General features: G+C 41.1%; 1 protein-coding gene and 1 long non-coding RNA gene across 2 annotated transcripts in view; both read right to left on the bottom strand.

Annotated features, from left to right (window-relative positions):
* FGF13 (fibroblast growth factor 13) overlaps window positions 1-14,417 on the bottom strand; it is a 308,880-nt gene that overhangs the window by 280,124 nt on the left and 14,339 nt on the right. The window lies entirely within an intron of this gene.
* Window positions 10,066-11,045, bottom strand: LOC135580671 (uncharacterized). The gene is made up of 3 exons (XR_010475560.1): window positions 10,846-11,045; window positions 10,684-10,747; window positions 10,066-10,390 (listed from the first exon to the last, which is right to left on the bottom strand). It is a non-coding gene; the product is annotated as an uncharacterized LOC135580671 (long non-coding RNA).

The raw sequence follows: 14,417 nt of genomic DNA, 5'->3' as shown, positions 1-14,417 counted from the left end.
TGAAGACATACAAAAACAGCCTAGCTAGTAACTGAGCCCTCCAAGAAACCTAAGCTCTCTATGAAGTGAGAAGTATTGCCACAGTTAGAGGAAAAAGATCAGGTTGTGAACACCCCAGTAGAACCAAGTCTCATCAGAACTAGACATCTGCTTAGTTCTTCAGTAAATGTCATGTCAACTATCTGTGGGTTTTCCTATCAATCAAACAGGGACAGGATCACACTCTTCTCTACCCAAGGGATGGTAGAGACCATCCCTTGGCAGGGATACACATAGCAGTTACCATTTTGTTAGATGTGTCAGAGCTAGAAACTTCAACCTGCACCCTTTGGAGCTGAAGAGGGTCTCACAGGGTCAAGGGAGACAACACAGCCCTTCAGTACACGGGGACAAACACTATGCATAAGATGCCAGCCAGAAAGGAGTCCAAAGCCCTTTCTCCTGCAGTACAGAAAAATAAAAATCCAGCTGAAAAACACTATTCAGCAAGTAAGAGAGACATCTGAGATTCAGTGTGAATTTCAAGACTGACCAAGGCTGGCTGAGATGTATTTAATTATTGAGAAACCAAGACGAGACTGATTCTGCTGCGGTCCAGCCTGGCTATTCCCTCCCAACTGTGTCTGGGCTGCAGGGAGAGGTGAGGGGGCTGCTCAGCACCACATCCCGCCGGTACCCAGAATCCCCCAGCACAGTCTCCAGGCAGAGCCTGAATGTACAGAAGGTGCACAGAAGAGGCATCCATTTGCAAATGGATTTGCATCCATTGTCTCAGTAAAGACACAGCCAAGCTTTTCACCACAGGGTTTTGCATGCTGAGATAACAAGCTCCACGCAATGTCTTGGTAGCATGGAAGGAAATTTAGCACACTACCTTGTTGTTCGTTACCAAAAGGCAGCAGTCACCCAGGATCAGGGCTGACCAGCTAATTTAGGAGCACAGACAATAAGATGAGGTTTCACATAAGCCCATATGGATGACTAACCTTGCAATTCAGAATTGGAGACACGTCCCTGTAGAAGATATCTCTTTCCTCCATAACTATCTGGGAGGTGTGGAGAGATGCAGAAAGCAAAGTAAACTTCATTGCCTACAGGAATTCACAATGTGAAAACCACGTCAAGCCTTACTCCAGTATTCACCCATATTAAGTCAGAAGAGAGGTCAACCAGCAATCCAGTTTCAAACAAAGCAAGACTTGTTGAAAACCAGGCTCCTGACTCCAGCAGTGCAGATATACTTATTTATAGAAACAGAAAGTTTGAGGCTTTTCAAAATTATTTCTAAATAAATAGTGCATTGGGTTCCACTGCATGATAAGGAAACATTAGGAATAAAAATAGGTAGAGAGCCCTTAGGGAAAGAAAGTGAACTTTAAATCTGTTTGTGAAAATGTTTTCCCTGTAAAATAATCTTTTTCAAGTACATTGGCAGCAGTTTGTTCAGCAAAAACCAGGAACCTTAGGAATGGACAATTTTTGGAAAGATAATTAAACAAGAGGTCAAAAAATGTCTGAGGAAGCAGGTATGGCAATGACTTAGCCTTGATGCTTAGCAGTAGCTGAGAGACAAATTTGTATAGCACCTTTTTGGGCAGTTTGGGCTTTAATTTTCTTATTCCAATGGCTTAACCACTTCTAAACTAGCTAATATCTAACCTAAAATGAAACAGCCTTTTCTTCTTGTAGCTAGACTAAAAAGACTGCCCAAAGGGCTTCACAAAATGTGGGAAGCTTACACTCCAAAACCTACCCTGGCCTTTGACCTCCCCCTGTTTTGATCTAGACTGTCTTTAGGTCAGATGCAGATACCTTGATGCCCATCAGAGTTTCCATCTGCAGTGAGGAAAGCCAGCTAGCTATAGATAGTGTCCTTCAATGACTTTTGTCACGGAAAGCATGGATTTCTCTACCCAGGCAGTTTAATGGAGTGGAAACAAACTCGAGTGGGGAAACGTGGAGCCCAGCCAACAGAGAGACTGAGAACACAGGAAACCACACCAGTTCTGACCTCCATCAGTAGACTCACAGCCACTTCCAGCCACCAACTGCTTGCAAATTCAATGCTGACCTTGCTTTGAGCAATAAGCCCATCCAGGTGGCTTCCCCAGGTCCCTTTCCACAAGATCACTCTTTTGGGGTTACAAAGAGCCTACACAGCATTGCAAAAAAGCCCAAAGAGGAGGAAAACCACCAAAAGGAGGGTGCTCAACAACAATTTTCTGTTTGCTAACTGGAAGGGGGGGAATATGGCTCAGGGTTCCCAGGTCAGGTAATTACCGAACTAACTTGTAGGGAGACGCATCCTCCAGCCCTGTGGGAAAGAGCTGGCTGCTCCACCCATGCTGCTTGTCAATGGCACAGCACTGGCTCTGGAGAAGGCATGAGGGGACCTCCTGCCCGGGACAAAGGTTGAAGCTGGTTGTGGAGCTAAGAGGAAAATAGCAGATGGGAAATAAAAACTAGCACAACTGAGAAAATCTGCAGTCACACTGCCTTAACCACTTATTAATTAGTCCTGCTACCCTGAGATAGCTAAACCACTGAAATAACCGTAGGTCCCATTTGGTACCTTATTCAGAGGCCTTGGGGCTGGGTTTTGTGGCTCTTCATGAGGTATAATAATACAAAACCTTTTTGCATTGCATAGAGAAATCTACTTTGAATCACTCCAAGCCAGAGCTGCGCTTTCACATTTCACTTATTCCCAAGAAACATTCAGCTTTACCCCTAACACACCAGTTATATACATCACAGCTCTGATCTCAAGGGGAAGATGTACAAGATAGATTCTTCCCCTAATGGTTATTAATGAAGGTTTAGGTGGCAGCAGCAGGCATCAGGTAATGGTAGTTGCTAAATAGGCTGCCTCCTGTAGAGGCAGTAGACCAAAATACTTGACCTTATCTTCTCCAAGGCAACTGCCATTAGTCCTGGATGCACAGCTTGCCTTGTGTTGCCATTCAAAAAGATAAACCTGTGAACACCAGCCTCTGCAGAGCAGCAAAGTGGAGTGGTCTTATGCCAAGAAAGGCAGGCAGGATGATTCAGTGTTGCTTTTAAATTACAGGCTTCCTTCAAAGTGGCAGCCATCTGCAGTCACACAAGCTGCAAGACAAGCGCCTAGGGGAGACAACTCAGTTTCTTTACTAAATGAAGTGTAAGAGGCACCTCACTCACTCTCACCAGCTCTAATTGCTACAGTCTCCTTCAATTTTTAGGCCTGAATGTTGAATAAGAAATAGAGTTCCTATTTTAAAACCATCCTCTTCAGTCTATGCAAAGTCAATGGGGAAAAAAAAAAAAAAATCTAAAGCTTTGATCCTGCAGATTCCTGGAGGTGATTATCACCTTTTGCAGAGACTCACATGGTGGAATGGGCTTCTCTCTCCATGGTGCTGCTGAAGCCACAGGATTTTCCCAGACTGTTACATTTCAAGTGTTCAGAAAGGAGTGGGCCAACCTCTGGGACTGAATTCAGAGGGCTCTTAAGACTCCTGCCCTGTCACAGTGTGAAAACAAACAAAACAACAACAACTGCTTCGAACTTCCAGCCTAAACTACATAGCTGGGGCCACAGGTCTTCCCGACACATTATTTTTTTAATTCCACATCAATGCTGAATGGATCTAAAATTCTCCAGCAATGGTACTTGACCATGACTTCTGTTATTGTCCCAATGACCATTCACTCACATTTCTTGTGTTAAGATGCTTCTCTTCGACTTCCAGGATCTTGTTAGAGCTTTATCTGTTACACTGAAAAGGTTCCACCCTCAACCTTTTGTTCCAGATGCAGAAAGTTAAGACTTATCTTGGCAACATGAAACTGTTATTCTAGCAGCTAAGCAGATTGCTCAGGTTTCTCACAATAAGGCACATTAATCAATCCTTTTATTATTTTGGTAAATCTCCTGAGAGGAGACCCCAATTCACCCCAACCCTTTTTAAACTGCTGACTTAGACATGCTCTTCATATAGCAATTGCAGTAACACAGAGGCAATATCTCCTTCACAGACAATATGTGCTCAAGAACCACAGTAACATTTTGGCTACAGGTGAACTCATATTCAGCATATTTTTCCTCTGGCCATGCTTTGTCATTTGTCCCCATGGCACTGTCCTGACTTGTGAGCTGGAATCTCAGTGCCAGTGCCATTTCCAGTCAGCTGGAAAGTATCATCGAAAGGGAGAAAAATATGAGCTCTGGGGAGCTCAGTAGCTGACAGTGATCATTTTGAGGACCATTAGGCAGTTCTAAACCCATCTCATATACATAATATTTATTTTCACACTCTCTAGTTACTCAAAAATGAAGGATTCTCTGGTACCAAATCATGTGTCTTGCAGAGGCCTATGTATTTTCCGGTGTATCTACCCAAACGTTCTCAGCAACCAAACTTGTAATCTCACCCCAAAAATACTACATCAAGCCCCTTCAACAAGACTATGTTTCTCTTAGCCCACAGTGGTAGGAACAAAGGAAATTTTTCCTCTCATGATTCACTATTCAGCTTAATTCTTTGATATTTCTTTCAGATAACGTCAGCAGTCCATAAGATTTGAAATCCTGTACTTACATTCAGAATTCAGATATTTTAGTCACTGTTTTATTTGCATTAGCTTGAAGCATAAACACCAAAGACTTAAAAGCATCCCTATTCAGAGCAGGTGGGAAAAAAAAAAAAAAAAAGAAAAAAGTGACAGAAAAAGAACACAGCAACAAAAAATAACTCCTGCCCTCTGCATCTAACACACAAGCCTAAATTCATTTTATGTTAAAGCACTGGCTGTTTTCTGCTATTGAATGTACCACAGAGGCTACAAAATAGAAGACCGCAGAGATCTGCCATTACACCAGTCTGTGTATTATAAAAGGAAGAAATGGCTGAAGTTCCTGACAAATTATTCACACATTTAAGCATCAGCAAAATGAGGCTGAATCAAATTTTCAGATTGGTAACAAAATGCAGAGAAACAATGCTTACTTGTGGCTCTGCAGAGACATACTTTTCAGAAGGGCTTGGTTTAGTTTTAAGTTTCCTTTTATTAGAAAGAATTAATCAACAATGAGAAATGCTTAATGCTAATCATGCATGTCAGATTCTGCAGAACATTTACATATCTTCAAGTCTGTGCAAAAGTGCCGCAGAAAAGACCCCCCTGGAATAAGTCTTTGATCAGACTGTGATGCTGTTTCACCTCCTAGAGGTGAATCAGCAACCAGCTCAGCTCCCTGAGCTTTTATTTCTACAGCTGAGGACCAAAGGCCTCAAAGATATGCAATCAGCTCTGCTGAAAGATCAGAAGTAACAGACTGAGGGGCTCTGGGTCTAGCTCAAAAATCAAAGAGATATGTTCCTATTTTGCTTCTGTTTCATTTTGCAATCACCTTCAGGGACTTGGACCACTTCTACAACTGGCAATGGGTCTTTCCACTCAAGAAGCTCTTCCTTTAATGAGCACAGGGCAGAAGCCTAGGTAAACCTTGCACTTCATGGTCATAGACTGTCTCCCATCCAGTTGCTTTTAACAGGTTTTGCTTTTAATCTTTTTTAAACCACTTCTTTTCCACCTGCCCATCATCCCTGCTGCTACTGGGCAGTTCCCAAACTTTTCCCTTGCTCTGAGGTGAAGAACTTGTCTCTAAATTCTAGCTCAGATTTTTATGACTCCTTTATACTCTGGTTTAACATCACTGTTCTCCTTCTTGGGCAGGACACAAAATTCCTATTAGAAAAATCAAACAACAAACCCCAACAAGATATTGTCTCAATCTTATAGAGTATGTCCAGCCTGCAAGCTATGTGCACACTGGCAAGATGTAGATTTGCTCTTTTTTGCAGGTATGAATTTTGTAGTTTTTAAGAGGAAGCCAGAGGGGAAAAAACTGATATGGACTAGAAAAATAAAAGTCCACACCAAGCTCAGCTTGCTTTGGCTCTTACAGAGCCTGTGCTGGGAAAAAGGTATAACTCAGACTGAACTCTAAATAAATTGTCTTCTGGAAGACTTAAATTCCTTCTCCAGCTTAAAAGAAGTTTTCCCCCTTCCCCAGGCAGAACCATTGCTCAGTGGTGTTGGTTTTACAGTAAACCACCTGCAGAAGAAGTCCACGACCAGACCTTGCCACACCAGGACAGGTCTCCTCCCAGGAGACAGGACCAGGAGTACAGGGATTGTGTCGGCAGGATTTCTCACCCTGAGAGTGAGTAGAAATCCCAGTTCTACCTGGGTAATTGACATTTAAAGCTCCAAGAGGTGAGATGTGATGCATGACCTTCAGGACTACAGCAGGTTTCTCTGCAATGTACTACTTTCCCAAATGACTTATTTAACTTCTGCTATGTTTAACTTTAGTGGCACACATTGTAATTTGTTTGCCTCTGATGAGTTTGTCACCGTTTAGAGCAACAATGAAAACACAAATGGCATTTAGAACTTTCACTAGACAGATTAGATGCGTTAATTAAAACTCATTTGATTTCAGGCATGATAATTTGTTTTCCTTCATTCTGCCATCCACAGTTTTGATGCCACCTTATATTTTGCACAGAAGCCCAACTGCAGCAGCCCTTTTAGTTGAGGGCTTAGCTATCAAGAATCTATTGTCTCCTGGCACCAGAGGGAAGCTGGGCCATTTAGAAGACATTTCTAATTACCTGAGACAAGACAGAGGCAATAACCTTCACAAAATGAACCAGCAGACTCAACAGTAAAGGTTGAACATACATTGCACAAACCAAGTGGTTCAGCTGAAGACAAGGTGTATTACCTAGCTTTATATTATATTTATATTATCTATGAAATTACATACCTATGAGAAAGTCTTACCTCATTTAATGGATAATATGTCCTTTTATCAAACCTTTTATTACTTCATCTCCTAGAGATTTTCCCTGACAATTCAGTTATATAGGGGTAGGTTTAGTGCATAAGAGGAACACACCATGCCCTGGTTGTTTGTACAGAGCCAACAAAAACACCACTGGTTTCATCATCATGGGACTAGCCTGAAAGAAGAGTTGGGAAGATGGATTATCTCTCTAGAAATTCAGAGCTCTTTATCCTTGCTCTGATATTTTTTTCCTTGCCCCATCATGGGCAGGCTACTGTACTGTCTCCATCTACTCCTCCTTTCCTCTGTGTGTTCCTCTTGGTAAAGAGATTTCCTCTCCCTGTACATTCGTTCAGATGACCCCTCTGAAGCCCTTATTTCCACTGAATCCTGCATGCATTGGTGGAGCAGACTCACACACAGTATTTCAGGACTTTCCCATAAGAATAACTTCTTAAACATTCACTATTAAGTGATTAAAACAACCTCAAATGGTCCTTCTAGCTATGGTTAACCCAATAACCTTTTCAGAAGATAACCTTGCAGAGATTTACAAATGAGACCATTTTCTACCATGAGCTAATTTTCTTTGGGAACTCACATTCTAAATGAAGGTTTTCATCATTCCCCTCTCCCCAGAAGATATCAGGCACCTCCCCAGGCAAAGAAATGCCAGCTCCATACATCCTCACCATTCAGGGGCTTCTTTTCCAGCTGACAACTTCATGCAGATCAAATTTGAAATACTATTCAATAATTACAGTTTTCTTCACCACTGTTTACCACTGTGTAGAGCATGGTTTTAAAGATCAAAAAAAACCATACAGATAGTTTAATCAGTGCATGGGAAGAAAACGTTTTGTCAGATTTCCCAAACCTCAAGTTATTACCCTCTGAGATTACAGCAGGCTGTTTCTTACATAGGTAAAGCAAGTGAAAATACAACTTAAAATAGACCAATAAGCACCCAAGGGCCTCACATCTGCAAATGAAGAACATGAAACACATTAAGAATTCAATTTAGGAAACAAATTGGTGGATCTGTCCAGAGGAATATCACCATTGCTGCTATAGAGTCAAGCCATGAGAAAGAGCCACAAAATTTACAGGGTAAAGAAGTTTTAAGGGAGAAAACAAAACCAAAATCCATTTCTAGCTGTACTACATAGAAGACAGAAGTGCCAATCATTTTTCCAAAGACTGTAATCTGGCTCAAAGGCCTTCTTTAGAAACAGCATTTCTCTTCAATTTTAATCACATGAATTGTTTTCCTCCTTAGAATGTGACCAAGCCTTTAATATTGTTGCAGAGCAGAGACACTGCCAATAAATATTTAAAGACTCAAAGCTTTAAGTGAAAGGAAGGATTTGTTGGATAATATTTCACTTTCCTTAAACAGTTTGTTCACCATTAAAATTGAAAAATTTAATTTTATGGTGATTGCTCAGAGAGCTCATATTCAGACACTTCCCCAAGAAGCCCAAGAGCCAGGAAGACAGTCTATAAATAACTGTCTTGGAAGTAAACTTCTGTGAATTGGACATAACCCAGATCAGATTTTCAAGTATGCTGTAAATTACCCACAGCCAGAGCATAGGTCAAAAATATTTGCTAGCACTGAGCTTTGTTCCTCAGATTCACCTCCCAGGAGTATTTTAAACCCAGAGTAGGCTACACAGAGGCCTGAGGTTCAGCTCTGCTTGTCCTCAGCCCCAGGTGGTTATTTATTCCTGTGCTGAAACATCAGTATTTTCTCCCGGCCTTGCACTAGTGCAAATGTCTATAACAACCAGAATCATCATCTGAATTTTCTATTACGTTGATAATGAGAGGATTGCTTGTGATCAAGGACTACTTACAATAAGATGACATTAAAAGAATTACAATAGCGTTAGAGAAATGCAGGAGAACAGAATTATAAGGGAGATACAGAAGGATCTGACAGATTTCCTCCTTTTAAGGAGAGGAGTAGCGACTATATGAGGTAACACATGTTATTTTAAGTGCCATTTTGTACCGTGGTCATTTATCTCAAGCACAGGCTCTCCCTTTTGGTGGAGGGTGACCCAGCAGTGCTGCCAGGGGCTCCTGGGAAGGTTGACTCCAGCCATTTGTACAAGGCACAAATGGACTCGCTGGCTTTTATTGATTAGTGCCTGAATTTCCCCTGAAGTCTTGACTCTATAAGTAGATATCTCCATTCATTTTTTCCAGGCTATGAGTAATTAAGGTTGTTGAGTTGTAAAGTCCCCCCTCGCCAATCCCTATCAGCTGTGCCCATTGTGAAGCTCTCCTTGGGCACATGCAGTCTCTTCTCATATGCCTGGGAAATTCTCAGTGTGCTTCACATACTGCAGCAAAACAACCAGAGAGAACACCAGACGTGAAAGGAAGCAGAGACTACTCAGAGGTGGTGACCTGGCTAAGCTGCTGAGGGAAGGATAGGTCCTCATAGGTTCACTGCACAAACTACAAATGGAGTTTGTGTGATTGTTTGGAAGTCCTGCTGATTTGCTCACTAGCCTGGAGGACTGAGACAGCCAGTGCTACCATGGCACCAGACTCCCAGTCACAGAGCTTTGCAGCAAGATGGCCAATTAAGAGATGGCCAAACCCACAGCCCTGTTCCAGTCAATCAAACTATGCTGGCATAATTTAGCCATAAATCTACAAGAAGATCAAGCCAAGGTTAATATACAGACAACTTGAGCAAGATTAATTGTGTTGCCATCCTGCATCCCTTACACAGTGCAACCTTAGTTGAGAACCTCAACACCTTGAAGAGAAGAAGTACTCAGGCCCATATTCAGTTACAGAAAGAGCACATGTAACATTTACCTGTTGAATCAGGATTCATAGCTGGGAGCTGCGATACTTGACAGAAGGTGCACACTTCACACACTCTTCATGTTGCCATGAGTTTGACACAGTTTTCGAGATAAAAAGTAGATGTGAAGCAGCAACAATCAGAAACCCTTGGGAAATACTTTTTGTGATTTATAAGACAACCCTCTGCAGTTTTAAATTATTATCTAAGCCTGATCTGTGGAACTCATGCATATTTTCAAAGAGACAAGCCTAATTTAGAAAGAACGTATCATATATCAGACATTGCATCTTTTAACCAGTTGTATTTCCATGCATGTGAAATATTTCACTTTATCTAAGAAGTTTACAATATGCTTCAACTCAAACAGTATATTCATAATTAGTCATACAGCCTTAATTGCAAAGAGGTCTAGCTAGACCAAGTCAGAGAATTTTCGTAAGGTAGGATAAGTTTAAATGCAAAACTCTTAAGGCAGTGAAGTTTAAATTAGCAACTTCAACTGAAAGGTCAACCAGTGCAAATCTGCTGAAGCATCATTGTATTCTGTAGAGTCACTTCAGGTTCCAGCTCTCATTGGCTACTTTGCATCCTACTGTCCATCCACCCTTTTACTATCAATGCTCCTAATATCTTCTGAACAAAGCACGGACCAGACACATCAGTTCTACAGGCACAAAACACATATTGACACTGAGGTGTCACTGCCAGGGAGGAATAACTATCTCCAGGGTGGGAAACATAAAACAATTAATTATAAGTTATGAGTTACAGATGCTATAATATTGTTTCTCTTACTATCTCTTTTTTATAAGGGAAGTTGAATACTCAATTCAAGAAAACTGAAAACTAACAACAGAAAAACTTAACAGACAATAAAATGCAAGATCCAAGTTGAGTGCTTTCCTGTCCTGCAAGCCCTGCTCACAGCTCTGTATGTTTTACACAGTAACTAAAGCAGAAATAGCCCCACAAACCAGGATGAACTAAAAAGTGAAAAAGGTGGTAAAATGCTTACCAATGTAGGCACTGCTGTGCAGTACCAGCCAACAAAGGACTGCTAACGGGTTCACCAGTAAGTACTAGAAATGATAAAAAATACGTGAAATGTCAGATCTAGACATGAAATTTGATAAAGTATAACAAAAAAACCCCAACCAAAGTGTAGCATAACACCTACCTACAAAGCAAAAGGGAAGATATATTCTAATTCTATACACAAGACAAGTCCATAGGCAGAAAATATGATTAGAAGCAAAATATGTGAAGTAAAAAGCTGAATAAAAGTAAAAGTCACAACCAAAACCCACCATATCCCAAACACATTTCCAATAAAGAAAATTAGAGCCCAGGCTTAAATACAGCCCTAAGGCCAATGGCAGAGGATGGGTGGGTGAAAGTGCCAGGTGAGACAGATCACAGAAATAAGGGCCATTAGTGTGCTCAGTGCCTTGATGAGACAGGGAACAGCTGCCAGATAAACCCTCTAGTGTCCATAAGGCAGTTAGATACATGTTGTGCTTTGTAAGGAATTGCCATAAAGATCTAAGGAAATTAAAGAAGAATAACAACATCTTTTACAAGGATGGCCTGGTACAAGAAGTAGGTAGAAACTTCAGATGGTAGGCATATGATTAAGGCAAAGAAAATTAACGATGGCATAGCAACAAACATTGACATAGAAAATGGACAAAGGGAGACACTGTTACTATGTGAAGCTCAGCATGGAGTTAAGGGCAAGGGCTTTGCCCTTATGCTGATTGAGACTTGTTTCACTCAGATTTTAGCTATCCAAAAATAAAGTTTGACATATACCATAAGCTGTCAATTGAGGCTCCTTTTTTTTTATTCAACAGAAAGGGAGAGAAAGAGAGCAATGCCTTCTTCCTCCAACAACAGGCATCAGAACAAGTGGAGATGAATCCTCTGCCACAAGCAAAGAAGGAAACAAACTCCCTCTGCTGAGCTGGATGTCACGGGCTCCATGAACAGAGTCCTAGTCCTGGAGTATTTCTTTAGGACACTACACTACAAATACCAACAGCAGGTGGGAGCGATGGATTTGCTGGAGGAGAGATCTGTTTCAAAGCAATCTCCAGAACACAGTCACAACATCAAGCCTGGGGCAGGATGAGCCTCTATCCCCTATGTATTCCTGGCCTGTTACAAGGGATGTGTCATCTCATGCCAAGGCACAGCAGCAAGCCAGCTTTCGAGCTTTATTTAACTTAATTCTTGCTCTGGACGATGACGTTTGAGCTTGGTGATCTACCTGACCCATCAAAATCTGCAAGAGCTGCTGCGTCCTCCAAGCTTTGTTTCATTGCTTTATAAAGACTTTGAACTGGAGATGGCAAAGTCTAAATTTAGAATAACTTCAGCAGCATGGTTTGTCTATCTGTGCTTAGACTGCTTTCTGAAAAGACGATGACCAAACCAAATCCAGATTTCCTTTTAATCTGGCCTATTTTAAATCAAACTGCAAAGAAAGATATTAAATCTGCTACTCTGAAATGTGCTGCTCCATGAATTAGTAATTGTGTTTACCTTCTACATTGGGAATTTTTTGCCTGTGTTGCTGTTTCTTCCTGCCACTCAACATGAGGAGCTTTTATTCGAATGAAACTATTTCAAAGCATTTTTACACTCATGTAGAGTCAGGGACTTATTTACTTTCTGACAGTTATTTACTTCCTGTAAATATTTCACGGCCTCAGGATCTCCCAGATGAAAGCAGAGTTTGCTCTGTGCTCCTGTTCAGGAGTCTAATTAAAAACTGAATAAAATGGGAGGGACAGAGCTTAAGTGCTAACTGCAATGGATGTGTCTGGAGGGAATTCAGCAAGGGGGGGGGGCCTGTTTCTTAGCACAAGTATTGAAGTCTCTGTATAAAAGCAGAAGAAAAATACCCAACACAGGAACTGAAAGCCCTGAGATGGACAGCAGGAGTAGGGGGGGGGGGGTTCAGAAATGGGAGAGCTGTGAGCCTGAATGAACTATGCTGCCATCACTGAAGAGTTTCTCTTGGTTTCCATTTCACATCACCAAAGCCAGTCACCTCATTTTCACCTGAACACTCCTCCCACAGCACAGATTTGAAGTCATTAGCAACATCTCCCTGCACCTGCAATCCAACCAGCCCAGAGCCACCACCATGAGGACAAGGCTCCTGCATCCCACCTGTGAAAGCTGAGGGCACATCCTCACCTGAGGTAGATCACTAATGCCGCCAACTTAGAAATACACCTCAGTGTCTTCAGTGGCTGTGGCACTTTTAACAGAATTGGTACTTTCTCCAGGATGTTAATCATTACAACAGAATGATAGGACTCCATGGCTATGCTGCCTCTGTATTTGGATAACTTCCCATAATCACTGCTCCAGAAAAAGACAGGAACTTCAAAGTAATCAAATAAAGAAGAAAAAAAAAATAAAGATCAAGCACTACTTTCCCTATTCTTTCAGAAATAACTTATTTGCTGTTGGTTAAGGAAAGATTACTTGCCAGAGCTGTCTGGAAGACAAGGGCAAATTGCAATTTGCTTAAGGTTTTGAGGGGGGATTTTTCACTTAAAAGAGTGCATTTGGAGACAAGGGAGATTATGAACAATCCTTTAACAAGATCCTGAAGCCATCAGGCTGTTTAACATTATTGATCAGTGCAGCCAGAGCACATTTTAAAAAAATCTATCAGATTAAAATGGAAATAGCTTTCTAGTTCTGACTTCTCCTAAGCTCCTCTGAGAGACGGGCAGTCCCCACGCCTGAGGTGGTGGCCCTGCCAGGAACATGCTGCCCTCCACCCCTGAGAGCTCCTTCTGCCTTTGACACAAACACATACCCAGCAGCCACATGTGTGTGACGGTTCTGTTCCAACAAAAACAAAAAAAAACCCCAAACCTAACACCTCAAACCAGAAGAGACTTTTCCCAACAGCCTTTTTAATAGGAAGGAGCACAACTTGGGTATGTATTTTACAAAGCTTTCTTTTGAGAACACAGAACACTAAGTCAAAATACACCCAGATCTGATATTTAATTGATGTCGTTCACCTAAATAGCAAAGCTTTCATTTCTAAAGTGCCCATGGTAGGGATCACAATTCTGGGGATTTTGTTTGCAAAATAAATAAAAATAAACACTTGGCTTTCAATTTAGTCCTCCAGAAGCTGACAGCAATAGTAGTAAACAATAGAAATTATTTGCATTAATAGCCTTGTTTATTCTAATAATGTTGGCGTTTTTTGCAAAGATTAATTAGCAACAATGTTGTGAATACTATTACATGTGAAATATGCACCATAAACCAAAAATAATTTGACTGACCTATGTTCTAAAGTAAAATATTTACAGTAATGAGATTCTAATTATCCTTTGTTATGGCAAGTCATTCTCTACACTCCTCTTTATTGATAGGAGATCTATTGTTCCAACATTTTAGCTCAATTTATTTTCTCACATTTGCATTTTCTTATGCACAGAAAATGAGAGATGATCATCACCTTCTTCACTTTGCATTCAATTTACATCAACAGCGCATTACCTCATTCTAATTCATTTATCTGCCACAGAAATCTGATAACAAAAGCCACTGTCAGTGATGAATAAAGATCATTTCAAATGAAGCAAGACGAAACAAGATGAATTATAGGTTTCAGGACCTTTTGTTTGCTCAAGAAAGGGAAAATAAAGGATTTTTTCCACCTAGGCAACAAGGATTTCACAAGGCTGTAGCTCACATTCAGTATCTCAT

The sequence above is a fragment of the Columba livia genome, chromosome 12 (assembly GCF_036013475.1).
Source record: "Columba livia isolate bColLiv1 breed racing homer chromosome 12, bColLiv1.pat.W.v2, whole genome shotgun sequence".
Lineage (NCBI taxonomy): Eukaryota > Metazoa > Chordata > Aves > Columbiformes > Columbidae > Columba > Columba livia.
Note: the sequence above shows the minus strand (reverse complement) of the source record. Positions and strands in the feature narration are given on the sequence as shown.